The sequence below is a fragment of the Triturus cristatus genome, chromosome 7 (assembly GCF_964204655.1).
Source record: "Triturus cristatus chromosome 7, aTriCri1.1, whole genome shotgun sequence".
NCBI lineage: Eukaryota > Metazoa > Chordata > Amphibia > Caudata > Salamandridae > Triturus > Triturus cristatus.
The window spans coordinates 27,474,033-27,487,921 of record NC_140590.1 but is presented as its reverse complement, the minus strand read 5'-3'; positions in this window follow the sequence as shown (position 1 = coordinate 27,487,921).

The window sequence follows — 13,889 nt, the reverse complement described above, 5'->3', positions numbered from 1 at the left end:
GCAGCAATCAGACACTCTGCAATGTAAAAATAATGCAATGAGTAATGCAACAATCAGGCACTCTGCAATGTAAAAAGAATGCAATGAGTAATGCAACAATCAGGCACTCTGCAATGTAAAAAGAATGCAATGAGTAATGCAGCAATCAGACACTATGCAATGTAAAAATAATGCAATGAGTAATGCAACAACCAGGCACTCTGCAATGTAAAAAGAATGCAATGAGTAATGCAACAATCAGGCACTCTGCAATGTAAAAAGAATGCAATGAGTAATGCAACAATCAGGCACTCTGCAATGTAAAAAGAATGCAATGAGTAATGCAGCAATCAGACACTCTGCAATGTAAAAAGAATGCAATGAGTAATGCAGCAATCAGACACTGCAATGTAAAAAGAATGCAATGAGTAATGCAACAATCAGGCACTCTGCAATGTAAAAAGAATGCAATGAGTAATGCAGCAATCAGACACTGCAATGTTAAAAGAATGCAATGAGTAATGCAACAATCAGACACTCTGCAATGTAAAAAGAATGCAATGAGTAATGCAGCAATCAGGCACTCTGCAATGTAAAAAGAATGCAATGAGTAATGCAACAATCAGGCACTCTGCAATGTAAAAAGAATGCAATGAGTAATGCAGCAATCAGACACTCTGCAATGTAAAAAGAATGCAATGAGTAATGCAACAATCAGGCACTCTGCAATGTAAAAAGAATGCAATGAGTAATGCAGCAATCAGACACTCTGCAATGTAAAAAAAATAAATGAGTAATGCAACAATCAGGCACTCTGCAATGTAAAAAGAATGCAATGAGTAATGCAGCAATCAGACACTCTGCAATGTAAAAAGAATGCAATGAGTAATGCAACAATCAGGCACTCTGCAATGTAAAAAGAATGCAATGAGTAATGCAACAATCAGGCACTCTGCAATGTAAAAAGAATGCAATGAGTAATGCAGCAATCAGACACTCTGCAATGTAAAAAGAATGCAATGAGTAATGCAGCAATCAGACACTTTGCAAGGTAAAAAAAATGCAATGCGTAATACAACGACCAGGTACGTCGTTATGCAGAAATAAGGCAATGCGTATTAAACTAATCAGGTGTTTCGTTATGCAGGAATAATGCAATGGACAATACGCTAATCAGGTAGTTTGTTATGCAGAAACAATGCAATGCGTCATACAACAATCAGGCAGTGCGTTATGCAGAAATATTGCCATGCGTCATACACTAATCAGGTAGTTTGTTATGCGAGAATAATGCAATGCGTAATACTCTAATCAGGTACTTCGTTATGCAGAACTGATGCAATGTGTATTACGACAGTCAGGTACTCCATTATGCAGAAATGGAATAATGCGTGATACACTCAGACACCGATCCCTCTGCCTAAGGCGGTCTCTCCGCCTCTCCTTCTGACTTGCAGTCACCCTCTCAACAGTTGCCCCCAACACGGGTACGGTGTAATCAAAAAGTGCAGCTCCGCACTCCGGTCCCTGTACTGCCACTCCCTTGGCTTATACGGGCCTCAATACGAGCCGAAGCAGAGGCTTGCGCTACTGGAACGAGAGAGAGAGGCCGAGAGCGTCTCCCTCCGAGCCCGCCCCAGGAGTCGACACAGGTTACCTGAGGGGCGTGAACTCACTCTCCTCCCCTTGTCCAGCAGCTGGGCCTCCAATGCAATCTTTGTGAATTGGCAACGGCGGGCTAGGGCTGGTGGCTCAGCTCCTCCGGGGCTGCCGGTCTGGGAATGCTACAGTTACAAAGATCTCAGGCTACCACAAGGCCCACACACACACACACACAGCGTTGCTGAGACTTCCTTGAGCTTCGGGTGCACGATCACTGGGCACTCCACATGAAGGCCCCTTAGTGCTTTGTAGACAAAACTGTTTTAAATGACATCCTCACTTACCCCGGACGCTGGTGGAAAGATCCAAGTGCAGGAGATATTATAATGGAGTTTTAGTCCGAACAGCATAGCTTTTTATTTATTGGAGCATGGCAAGGGTACTTAGGGGGAGGCCTGTATGGACACCATTGCAGTATTCCAGGCAGGACATAATCTCATAAAGGATTATGGATTGCTCAGTCCTACTCAGATCCTTCTCACATGCTTCGGGAACAGGGTATCCTTGTGCTGCACCTCTTAACCAACCAATCCAGTCTGAAGCATTATGCAGACTAATACCGTCACCTTAACTGCGCTGATACCTCAAAAAACCTACCTCCAATCACCTCCTTGACAACATCCCAGGACGAGCTAATGTTAAGACTGTGTATTCCATTCATTAGGAAAATAAAACTTAATTTGTTAATGTACCTCTGCTGACATCAGTGACTCCTTTAGTAAATTTGATTTAAGTCTCCATGCTCTATGTTAGTAAACTTGGTCTACAAATCAAGTTTCTAGTGGCAGGTAAGTAATTCAAATGCGTCAACTGTCCATTTAATTTCTCTACTGTCTCACCCCGCAAAGAGACACCTAAAAGAAAGTGATCCAGGCAGAGGTAAAACCTGCATGCTGCTGAATGAACCGTAACATGTCTCATCACCGTATGTGTCTCTCCAGGCATTAGGGAGCCTGAATAAACTTAACAAGTCACTTCCAGCCCGTGATACTTCCCCAGAGCAAAGTTGGCAAAATTCCCAGTTGTTACATGATGCAAAATTCACATTACACATTTTTGGAAAACGTTTGCTTACAGGAGGCTCATTCACAAGCAAAATATCTTGCTGAGAATATTTTATCATTTTAAAAACCTCTATCGGTATCTCACAATTTTGTAATGAAACTCACATTTAATTCTAAAAGTATAATTCTTTTATGGAATTTCCCAAAAATGTCCGGAAAAAAAATGCAATTTTGCATACCCCTTTCCAGAAGCACTTGCTCTTGCGTACGTCCTGTATTAGAGTCTGTCTCTATAATAAACCTGTCCTCTGCCACTCTTTACAATTTCCACGGTGGTATCCCCAAGGAATTAGTCCCGTCCAAATTTGGCAGATAAAGTGATATCACAGAACATTGTTAGTCCTACCTCTAGATTCAGCAGAACCAATCACCCCTATTGATCAACTTCAATGTTCATCGCCCTATCTGGCATCCAAAGGCCTTGCTTGCACCAAAAGACCTGTAGCAAAATAGTGTGTGCCACATATTCATTCAGCCACACCCACTTTTTCACCATTCACAATGTCAGAAATACTTGTGGGAATCATATGAGGTTCAGCAGACCTGAATCCATTCTGATTAACTGACTCTCCTGCAGAGAATAAATGTATCCTCTGGTGTCCCTGAATGCGAGCAAAACTGTCCTTCCCTTGTCAGGCACATTAAGCTAAAAATGTATGTTTACTCATAATGAAAATCTAGGTGTCCAGTTATCTATGACCAGTCCACCAAACCTCCTCATTGGGTACCAATCAATGACCCGTGGCAACATTACGGTGTGTCCTCGCCTAAAACAATCTCTCTTCTGTGTTCATGAACTGCCCAACTTGCTCTGCATCAACATAACTGTTCCTCATGTAACCAGGCACCCCTGCAGCCTCCTCCAACTGTCTCTATCCAAAGTTGCACCGACCCTCCATGCATCAAGCTCTGGACACTTATCTCAACTCCTCCCTCCCTTCCAGGTCAGGTGGCATCTGTGATAAGCATCTCTGTAGCCAGTTCACCTGTAGCTCAGCCCTACAAGTTATTTAAAACTATCCCACCCTTGTCGCCAGTGTACCAAAATTGTGAAGATAAGAAACCAAGTTAGTGGTAGAAAGGCAACCTAGGATCTTTTCCAGAACTATTTCACCGAGTATCACCGCAAGCAAATGCAACCCTCCAATCCATGAGGTAAAGACAGTCTGTGACTCTGGCTAATGTTAGAAAAGTAAGCATGTGGTAGAAAGAGAGCGGGCGATTCTCTGCAGCAGGCTCTGCATTGTGAAATGCGCACTGCTAACGCTCAAACTCTGCACCAAACAACTGCATTTAAGAAAAAGTGTTATTAAATATGTTCATGTAACATGACATTAGTGCTGCAGTGATTTATTCAAACTCTTACTGTAAAACTGCTGCTTAGTTTTCCTTTACAATTTAATAGGGAACACAAAAATAAATTCAAATAATGGGAGAAGAAAAAATGCCACTGTCCAGCGTGGCCACTCACCGTAGACTCTCAGCTGCCTGTAGGCTGTTCTTATTTTTGCATCATTTAGTGCCACATTCACTGTGTAGTTCCCAGTGTCGCTCATCCTCAGGTCTCGGATGTGCAGGGTCCCGTTGGGGCTAACGCGCACCCGGTCCATGAACAGGGGTCCAGTGGCGTGTGTGGAGCTAGGCACCACGTGACTGATGATCAGTTGTGGGTTACACACCGCTTCCCCTCTGTACCAGGCGAAGGTCAGTATATCCGTATTGAACGGGGCATTTAGGATGGCCATCTGTCCCAACGCACCATTCACCACCTCTGCCCCGGGCCGCGTCTCCACTGTCCGCTGGGCCCAGATGCAGAGCCAGGCTGGAAGAGAAGAGGAAAACTGAAACTGTAGTTTGAAACGTCTACATTCACTCATATGTCAGTAAATGTTTCCTCTCAACCACTGGTAATTCGTGACCCTTATTCAAGAATGTGGAACTGAAACAAGCACTAGCAAAGCCAATATATCTGGTTATTTTATAAGTTCTTGACATAGAAATATGAAATTCAACATACCCATTATCGCAGAATAACCATTTGCTAATGAGAGGAGCCCATACTCTGCCACTAAAAGTATTGAGTTACAGCAAACAAATGATGGACGGAATGCTGACAATGCAACCATTCTCCCCCAGTCAAAAGATCTGGGTTAAATCCATCGTTCTTTTGCCCACTACGCCACACCAGTTTGGACCAAGCCATATGCAAATCAGTCTTAACCCTGTACCCCATGGGAGCAGTCCAGACCGAACTGCCAGGCCAGGTCCTCCCTGGACCGGAAACAAGCATTCTGGGATCAGTTTCAGGGTATGTCACACTTCTTCAGCCAGGCTAGCTTGAATCCAGTGGCACAGTGAGCAAGGGACCCACGTCTGGGCATACCCATCCCACTTAGGGCGAAAAGTGTTACAGCAAACAAATGATGGACGGAATGCTGACAATGCAACCATTCTCACCCAGTCAAAAGATCTGGGTTAAATCCATCGTTCTTTTGCCCACTATGCCACACCAGTTTGGACCAAGCCATATGCAAATCAGTCTTGACCCTGTACCCCATGGGAGCAGTCCAGACCGAACTGCCAGGCCAGGTCCCCCCTGGACCGGAGACAAGCATCCTGGGACCGGTTTCAGGGTATGTCACACTTCTTCAGCCAGGCTAGCTTGAAACCAGTGGCACAGTGAGCAAGGGACCCACGTCTGGGCATACCCATCCCACTTAGGGCGAAAAGTGTTAAAGCAAACAAATGATGGACGGAATGCTGACAATGCAACCATTCTCACCCAGTCAAAAGATCTGGGTTAAATCCATCGTTCTTTTGCCCACTACGCCACACCAGTTTGGACCAAGCCATATACAAATCAGTCTTGACCCTGTACCCCATGGGAGCAGTCCAGACCGAACTGCCAGGCCAGGTCCTCCCTGGACCGGAAACAAGCATCCTGGGACCGGTTTCAGGGTATGTCACACTTCTTCAGCCAGGGTAGCTTGAATCCAGTGGCACAGTGAGCAAGGGACCCACGTCTGGGCATACCCATCCCACTTAGGGCGAAAAGTGTTACAGCAAACAAATGATGGACGGAATGCTGACAATGCAACCATTCTTACCCAGTCAAAAGATCTGGGTTAAATCCATCGTTCTTTTGCCCACTACGCCACACCAGTTTGGACCAAGCCATATGCAAATCAGTCTTGACCCTGTACCCCATGGGAGCAGTCCAGACCGAACTGTCAGGCCAGGTCCTCCCTGGACCGGAAACAAGCATCCTGGGACCGGTTTCAGGGTATGTCACCCTTCTTCAGCCAGAGTAGCTTGAATCCAGTGGCACAGTTAGCAAGGGACCCATGTCTGGGCATACCCATCCCACTTAGGGCGAAAAGTCTTACAGCAAACAAATGATGGATGGAATGCTGATAATGCAACCATTCTCCCCCAGTCAAAAGATCTGGGTTAAATCCATCGTTCTTTTGCCCACTACGCCACACCAGTTTGGACCAAGCCATATGCAAATCAGTCTTGACCCTGTACCCCATGGGAACAGTCTAGACCGAACTGCCAGGCCAGGTCCTCCCTGGACCGGAAACAAGCATCCTGGGACCGGTTTCAGGGTATGTCATCCTTCTTCAGCCAGGCTAGCTTGAATCCAGTGGCACAGTGAGCAAGGGACCCACGTCTGGGCATACCCATTCCACTTAGGGCGAAAAGTGTTACAGCAAACAAATGATGGACGGAATGCTGACAGTGCAACCATTCTCCCCCAGTCATTCTGTCCATCAACTGTTGTTTTTGCATTTGTCACCCCGAGTGGGACGGGTATGCTCAGACGTGAGTCCCGTGCTCTCCATGCCACTGGAATCAAGCTATCCTGGCTGAAGAGGGGTGAAACCCTGAAACCGGTCCTAAGATGCTTGCTTCCAGTCCAGGGAGGACCTGGCTTGGCAGTTCAGGCTGGACTGTTCCCATGAGGCACAGGGTCAAGACTGATTTGCATATGGCTGGGTTCCAAGTGGAATGGCATGGTGAGCAAAAAAACGATGGATTTAGGCCCAGATCTCTGTACTGGGGTGAATGTATGACATTGTTCTGCATTCTGTCCATCAACTGTTGAATAAAAGATACTCGGATAATATCCCTTAATGAGTTAAAAACAGTGCCTAACTTGTGCCACTGGTTGCCGGGACCTATTTTTCTTCATCAGACTTAGACCCAGAGCAAGAGAGAGAACAAGCATTGGCATAGCCAATAGGTGTCGCTTTTGGGACCTTATACGTATTTAGTTATGCAGCACAATATCCTTTGTGCAAAAACGTCAACTGTTACTTGGCTAAACACTTATAAGATCCCAAAAGCGAGACCTATTGGCTATGCCAATGCTTGTTGATATGTTTGTTGAGCGTTCGTAAATCCAAGATGGGTCTGAACTCTGATTTTGTACTTCTTTTCTGTATCAGAAAGTATCTGGAGTAGACTCCTCTCCCTCTCTGTGCTCTCGGAACCCTTTCTATGGCCGATTTGAGAAGAAGGGTCTCCACCTCTTCTCGTAGCATCTTGATCTGATGATTCAAATGCACTGGGTGGATTGAGGGAGGAAGACTCCGGAAACGAAGAGAGTATCCATGTCGCAGTATAGTTAGAACCCACTTGTCTCTGGTGATGTTTTGCCACTCTTGAAGATGTCGCGAAATACTTCCCCCCACTGGAGCGGTGGACGGTGTTGGAGGAAGCGATTGCTCATTGCTTGCCTTGAGCTTTGTTACCGCTGTTGGATTGGTGGTTATTCCCTCATCCTCTAGATGATCTATGAGACTGGAATTGCTGCTTTTTCTGCCCTTGCTGGTCTTGATTCTTTTGCCAGTGATGGATTTGAACCCTCTGCTGGAAGGTACGCTTGTCAGATCCCCTACGACGACGGAACTCCTTCCTCTTCTCCAGACCCACAGCTTTCATGGTTTCAAGCTCTGATTTCATACGAGCCATCTTGTCGTCGGTGTGTGAGCCAAAAAGAGAAGCTCCACAAAAAGGTAGGTTGAGAATCCTAGCTTGAGACTCAGGTTTAAGCGCCGTTAACCTCAGCCAAGAGGATCTTCTGGCTGAAATGCCATGGGCGTAGGAGTGAGCTGCCAGAGTAGCTCCGTCTGCTGCCGCACTTTTCACCTGATTGGAAACCAAACTGCCCTCCTGCAGGATCTCCTCAAAATCCTTCCTATCCTCCTGAAGAAGTCTGTCTACGAATCTTTGGAGAGAATCCCAAAGTGCTCTGTCGTAGCGCCCCAAGAGCGCTGAGGCACTGGCAACCTTTAAGCTGGAAGCGGCCGATCCGCATACTCTTCTTCCCCAAGAATCTTGCGTTTTGCTCTCCTTGTCAGGAGGGACTGTAGACGACAGCGCCACTGAGTGAGTTTTTCTAGCGGCCGCCGTGATTACAGAATCAGGAGGAGGAACTGCCTTGAGAAACAGAGGATCCTCTAGAGCGGGACGATATTTCTTAAGGATTCTTGCCGGAGCTGACTTGATGGTAGCCGGCGTAAGGAAGACGTCCATCACTGGTTTAAGCAACCCAGGGACCAGAGGCAATAGTGGACGAGCCACCATTCTTTCATGAAGGGTCTCAAAGATGACTGAGGAAGTGGTTTCCTGAACAGGCATAGGAATGTTCAACTTGGCCGCTCCCCTGCACAAAACCTCTTGAAATGTGCTGATGTCATCCACTGAAGAAACTCGAGATTGCGGCGTATCTGACAGTGTGGGAGAGTCACTTCTCTTGGAGGATCGGCTGGATGAAGAAAATGTAGGAGACCTCCGCCTTCGTTTCTCAGATCGCACCAACTTCCTTCTGCGAGAGGTGGATCTGGATCTTCTCCTGGGCAAACGTGAACGAGAGCGTCGCCCATAATCTCTTTCCTGAGAATGAGATCTTGCTGGTCTCATTCGTTGGGCAAGGTTCCTCAATCTAGTCAAGGAGATGCTCACTGCATGCGCCATAGAAGGTATTCGTGGAGGTATGGACTCAGGTAGAAATCTGGGGGACCTTTGTCCCTGTAGATGTCCCTTTTCCTGCCTTTGGAGTGTTGGTGACGCTCTCAATTGAGGACTTGCTGGTTGAGGATGCTCTACTGGGGAAAGAGGAGCTGGAGAAGAATTTATCACTTCTGGGGATCTGGATCTTGAAGAAGACAGAGGAGATCCTGATCCTGTGGAGGCCGATGGAGAAGTGGAAATAGGTGGAGACCTAGACGCTGAACCATGCTCCGATGCCACATCAGGTGGAGATCGTTGTCCTGACGTGTCTCTATGCGGAGACCTCCGACTCGACGCTGACCTGGACGTCGATCTACGTCCTGACGTCTCCTGAAACCCCAGGAGCGGAGGACTGCCTCGACGGCGATAAGCCTATCGCCGTAGATCTAGACTTCAACGCCGACTGGATAAACGGTGATGAGTCGTGCCTCGACGTCGAGAGCCTTGTCGTCGACGGAGGGCTTATCCTGTACGGAGGCCTAGAACCCGACGGGGAACTTCGCCTCGACGTCTGTATCCTCGCTGTGGATGGTTGTTTTGGCGTCAAGGATACTCTTGACGACGGAGGCGGCTGCCTCGACGTCGATACCGACGGAGGCATCTGCCTCGACGTCAATCCATGCTCCGACGACGATCTTCGCCTCGACGTCGTTAATGTCTTTGACGACGATCGCCTGTGTCTTTCCCTCGACGGCGATCTGCGCCTCGACGGCTATGTTCTCTCCAACGGCGATCGCCTTTGTTCTTTCGACGTCGATCTTCGTCTCACCGTCGCTGCTGATTTTGACAGCGACCGTCTGTACCTTTCCCTCAACGTCGACTTCCATCTAGATGTTGACTTCGACGCCGAACGGTGATGCTTCTCTCTAGACGCTGATCGATGCTTCTTCGACGGCGATGCTTTCGACGACGAACGTCTGCGCTTCGCCGCCGGATCTTGCTTCGACGCTGATTTTCTTTTGGAAGCGTGACTCTCCCTTGTCTCCTCACCTCTCAACGACGATCCCGCCGCTGGAGTCTTCGACGCCGAGCCCGACACCGATGGAGAACAAACGGGGATCAACTGCTTCGACGTCGACCGCATCTCAGAAAGGCCGTAAAGCCTAATCCTCTCCCTTTCCTTCAAAGTCCTCTTTGAAAGGTTTTTACAATGACGACAGGAAGCAGGAGAATGTGTGTCAGGTAGACAAATGATACACACATCATGTGAGTCCGAAGAAGCCTTCTTTTTACCACAGGATGGACAGGGCATGAACAAGTAAGGCATTTCTGACAGGAAAAAGTTAGAAATCTGTCAGGAAATTCAGTAAATGCTTCACCAAACAGGAGAATATTTTGAATGAAGCAACAAAATCACCAAAAATTGGCAAGTTCTTGACTAGAAAGTCAAAAATAAAGAGAGCTGAATTCCAGGGTCCTGACTGAAGGAGCCGGAAAGAACAACTGACCCAACTGTCACCCCTGAGGCATGATGGGATATTGGAATCAGAGCTGCCTTAAAGGCACGGTACCAGTTTTTACCTGTACAAGGCTTTTCAGTCTCTATGGTATTGTTTTACAATGCAGCCTGCAGGCTAACATTGTCTGTGTTTGGCACAGTTTTTTCTTTTCTTTCTCATGAGTTTTGTCTCAGTAAAAAAAAGATCTTTTAGGTGCATTTGTATACCTATGGTGTTTATTTAGATATTTGTATCTACATTGTCTAGCCTACTATGGGGGCTGCATTGGTTTGGAAAAAATAATATATGTGTTTATACATATACAGAGCTGTATATATATGTGTTTTTCATATATCATTTTTATTATTTCCGGGGTCACCGCACATGGGCGGGAATATTCAGTGCTTATGACTATTGATGAGGATCCCCTGGAAGAGAATATCTATTACAAATCTGGCTTTATAATTAAAATGGATTTGCTATAAATATTTTAAAATGTCTAAGAATTATGCTTTTAGATATTTCTTACATGGAAATAGCATTTTTTAATGTAATATTGTATCTCAATGCCTTCCTATGGAACAGTTAACCCTGCTATATTGAAAGGAAAAGTTTGACATTGAACTTTTCTATATCCTGCTTTTAAATACCATGCACCCTGCCTTATGGGCAGTTCAGCTCAATTGGGTCTCACTTATTAATATTTAAAAGGAGGGTTTATGCTTTTCAAAAGGAGTTATTTTGGCAGGTTGAAATGCAGATTTAAAGCTGCACAGACAGTCTGTAATGGAAGGCCTGTAGTCATCTTTGTCCTGCCAGTGTAGTGGGTCACTTCACTCTATTAGTGATATTTAACTTACAGGACCAGGATACAGATACACTCTGTACCATATACTGAGGGGCAGATTTACAATAACTGGCGCATCCCTGCATATAAGCAGTGATGCACCAGTTATTGTGCGTCACGGCTCCGCCACCATGGATGCGCCGCATTGTAAATGTGGCGCACCATGGGGAAAAAATTGACAGATGCGTGACGCATCTGCTGCTGTAAAGGCGGCGAATTGCTGGAGTTGCGTCGCAAGCGTGACGCAGCTCCAGCAAGGCTCGGGGGTGCCCTATCTTTAAAATGCTGTGTCAATCCTTACGCCTGCTTCAAGCAGGCTCAGGGTTTTGACTCAGAATGGCCTTAAAAGTGGCTGAGTGAAATCTTGTTGATTTCACTCAGCCACTTTTAGAAGGCGTTCCTGCGTTGTTACGCCTCCCCCGCGCCGGAACGCCTACATGTGGCGCGGGGCTTTCTAACGTGACGCATCTCCCAGATGCGTCACGTTGTTAGTACCCCACACCATGGCCCTGTCTTTGCGCTGCCGCTGCGTCACAAAAGTGACGCAACAGCGGCGTGAAAGAGGCGCAAGGGGCTTGTAAATCTGCCCCTAGGTATTCATAAGTAAGCTAAATATGCAATTTGGAGAATTTCCAACTTAGACATATTTTAGGGGTCAGAGCACTTGCAGTGGAGCCTAGTTAGCGGTCTCAATACACACCGTGATAAAACCAGCAGCGGCATCAGTTCACGACTAAGGGGCAACTATGCAAAAAAGACACATTTTCCTCCTGAGAGCAAAGGTGTGCAGCAATAGGCTCGTGTTGCATTAATTTGACATGACAGCGATAAAGGCCATAGGTCAAATTGGTTCACTGGGAAAAATTATGTCAGATGTCATATGTGTGCTTTGTTTATGATGAAAGGTTATGAAAAATACAGTAGGTCTGGCTTACTCATTGTGCAAAAAATGTGTTAAATCAAAAATCCGATCGGCATTTGAAGGTGGATGGCATTCACAGTTGGGTAATGCCTAAATAGTGGTATTTTTTCGATAAAATGCCACAGATTACCGTGGACAATCGTTTGGTGTTGGCTATCCCTACAAAAGCCCTGGGATAGAAGTATTTCACTGTGGGATTCCTTGTTGGGCCCTCTTGCGGGGAGGAGAGGTATCTGTGGATTGCTTTGCCAACTGGAATTCTATACACATTTGTATTTTTTTGATTGTATACTTGAGGATTGCCTTCTGGGAAGCAAATGGTTGAAACAGCGATCCTGAGTTGGTTTTGGTGGCAACCAAGGAATAAAGGCTGCAGGCCATATTGGTTCGGGGGAACAAATATGTTTATTGATAGAGGTCTGATTATGACCAAGGCAGTACGCATGAGTTATGTATTTTGAAAATATTATTGTAAAGTCAATGTGGCTATAAGATATATTTGTATTACGCCACCTTAAAGCCTGTAGATGGGTATTGTGTTATATGAAAGGTCATAGGTTACATTAGTAGGCAAGGGTGTTGCTTATGCCCTATGACAAATCCTGAGAGTAGAAGATTTTCACTGTAAAAACACTTTGAGGCCTTCTCAACAGTGAACTTATGCTGTTTTGCCCAATGTAACTTTCTAGATGTTTCTAATTTTGTGACCTGATGGTTGCCTTGTGGGAGAGCTTAGGTGTGGAATGCAATAGGCCTGGGTTGCTTATGGTAACAAGCAAATGATTATCGCTGTAGGCCAGATTGGTTCATTGGGAAAAGTAGGCTAGAGGCCATAGCTCTGACCTGTTTATCTGTTTACTATGAAAAGTTATACCAAAGGTGCAGGGACAGACATACTGGTTCGTAAAAGCATACATAAAATCCAATGGGCCTCCAATGGTGGATTGGAGTTACTGCTCTATGGTAAAGCCTGGGGCAGGTATTTTGTATTTTTTAATGGAAGCTCACAGATTACCATAGTAGTTTTTGTGGTCTGGCTTGACAGTGCCGTTGTCATCAGTCAGTTATGTGAGAATCAAGAGGAGAGCAGCTTTGGCTCCACTCACGTGTTAGGAGCTAGGAGTACATGTTTGATTGGCAAGACATTGTGTGCTTCCACAAAAAAGTGCTTGCCCTCCACACAGATGTAATCCTTTTATTTATCCAGCTGCCTAAGTATGAACATTCAAGGGTGCACACATGACATTGTAAAGCAATTATAGTGTCCTACATAACTAATTCATTTATAATGTATTTCTCTGCAGCAGCCCAGATGGCAGGAGGGCAGCCATTAACCTACATGGGTGTTTAGGTCTGGCTTGACAGTGCAACTGTCACCTGTCTTTTTAACACCAATATTATTCTACAGTTCTTTGCTTCCACACAAATAGAAATACATTTTGCCAGATGTAATGTTCTACATACTGTCATTTTAAACCTAAGCGCCTGATGGTTGTCTTGTGGGAAAGCCTGTGCTTACAATTTACTTCCCAAGCAAAAGGAAACATACATGCGTGTAACAGCTCCTTCCTGGTAAAACCAATAACATTAGCAAAACTGTGTGGGGCATATTATCAAAACAATTATCGCTGCTTTAGTGGCCGTTTTCGGCCGAAAAGCGGCGATAATTATAACTTGGCATTAACAAGGACACGCTAACAGGCTTTAGCGTGTGTTTCCTTGTGTCATCACCCATTTCACTAACGCCTTGCATCTCATCCCTACTGAGATGCAAAGTAGGCATTCCTCACATTCCCTACATGGCAAAACATCGATAACGCGCTATTTACAAGCATGCCCCATACCCACGTTGTGACTATGAAAGTCGCGCAAAGACCCAATTAACGCTGGTTTCTAACGTCAGGTAAATTTCTGACTTAGCCATATTGCCCTATGGGAGGTGGATTGCCAGACTAAAT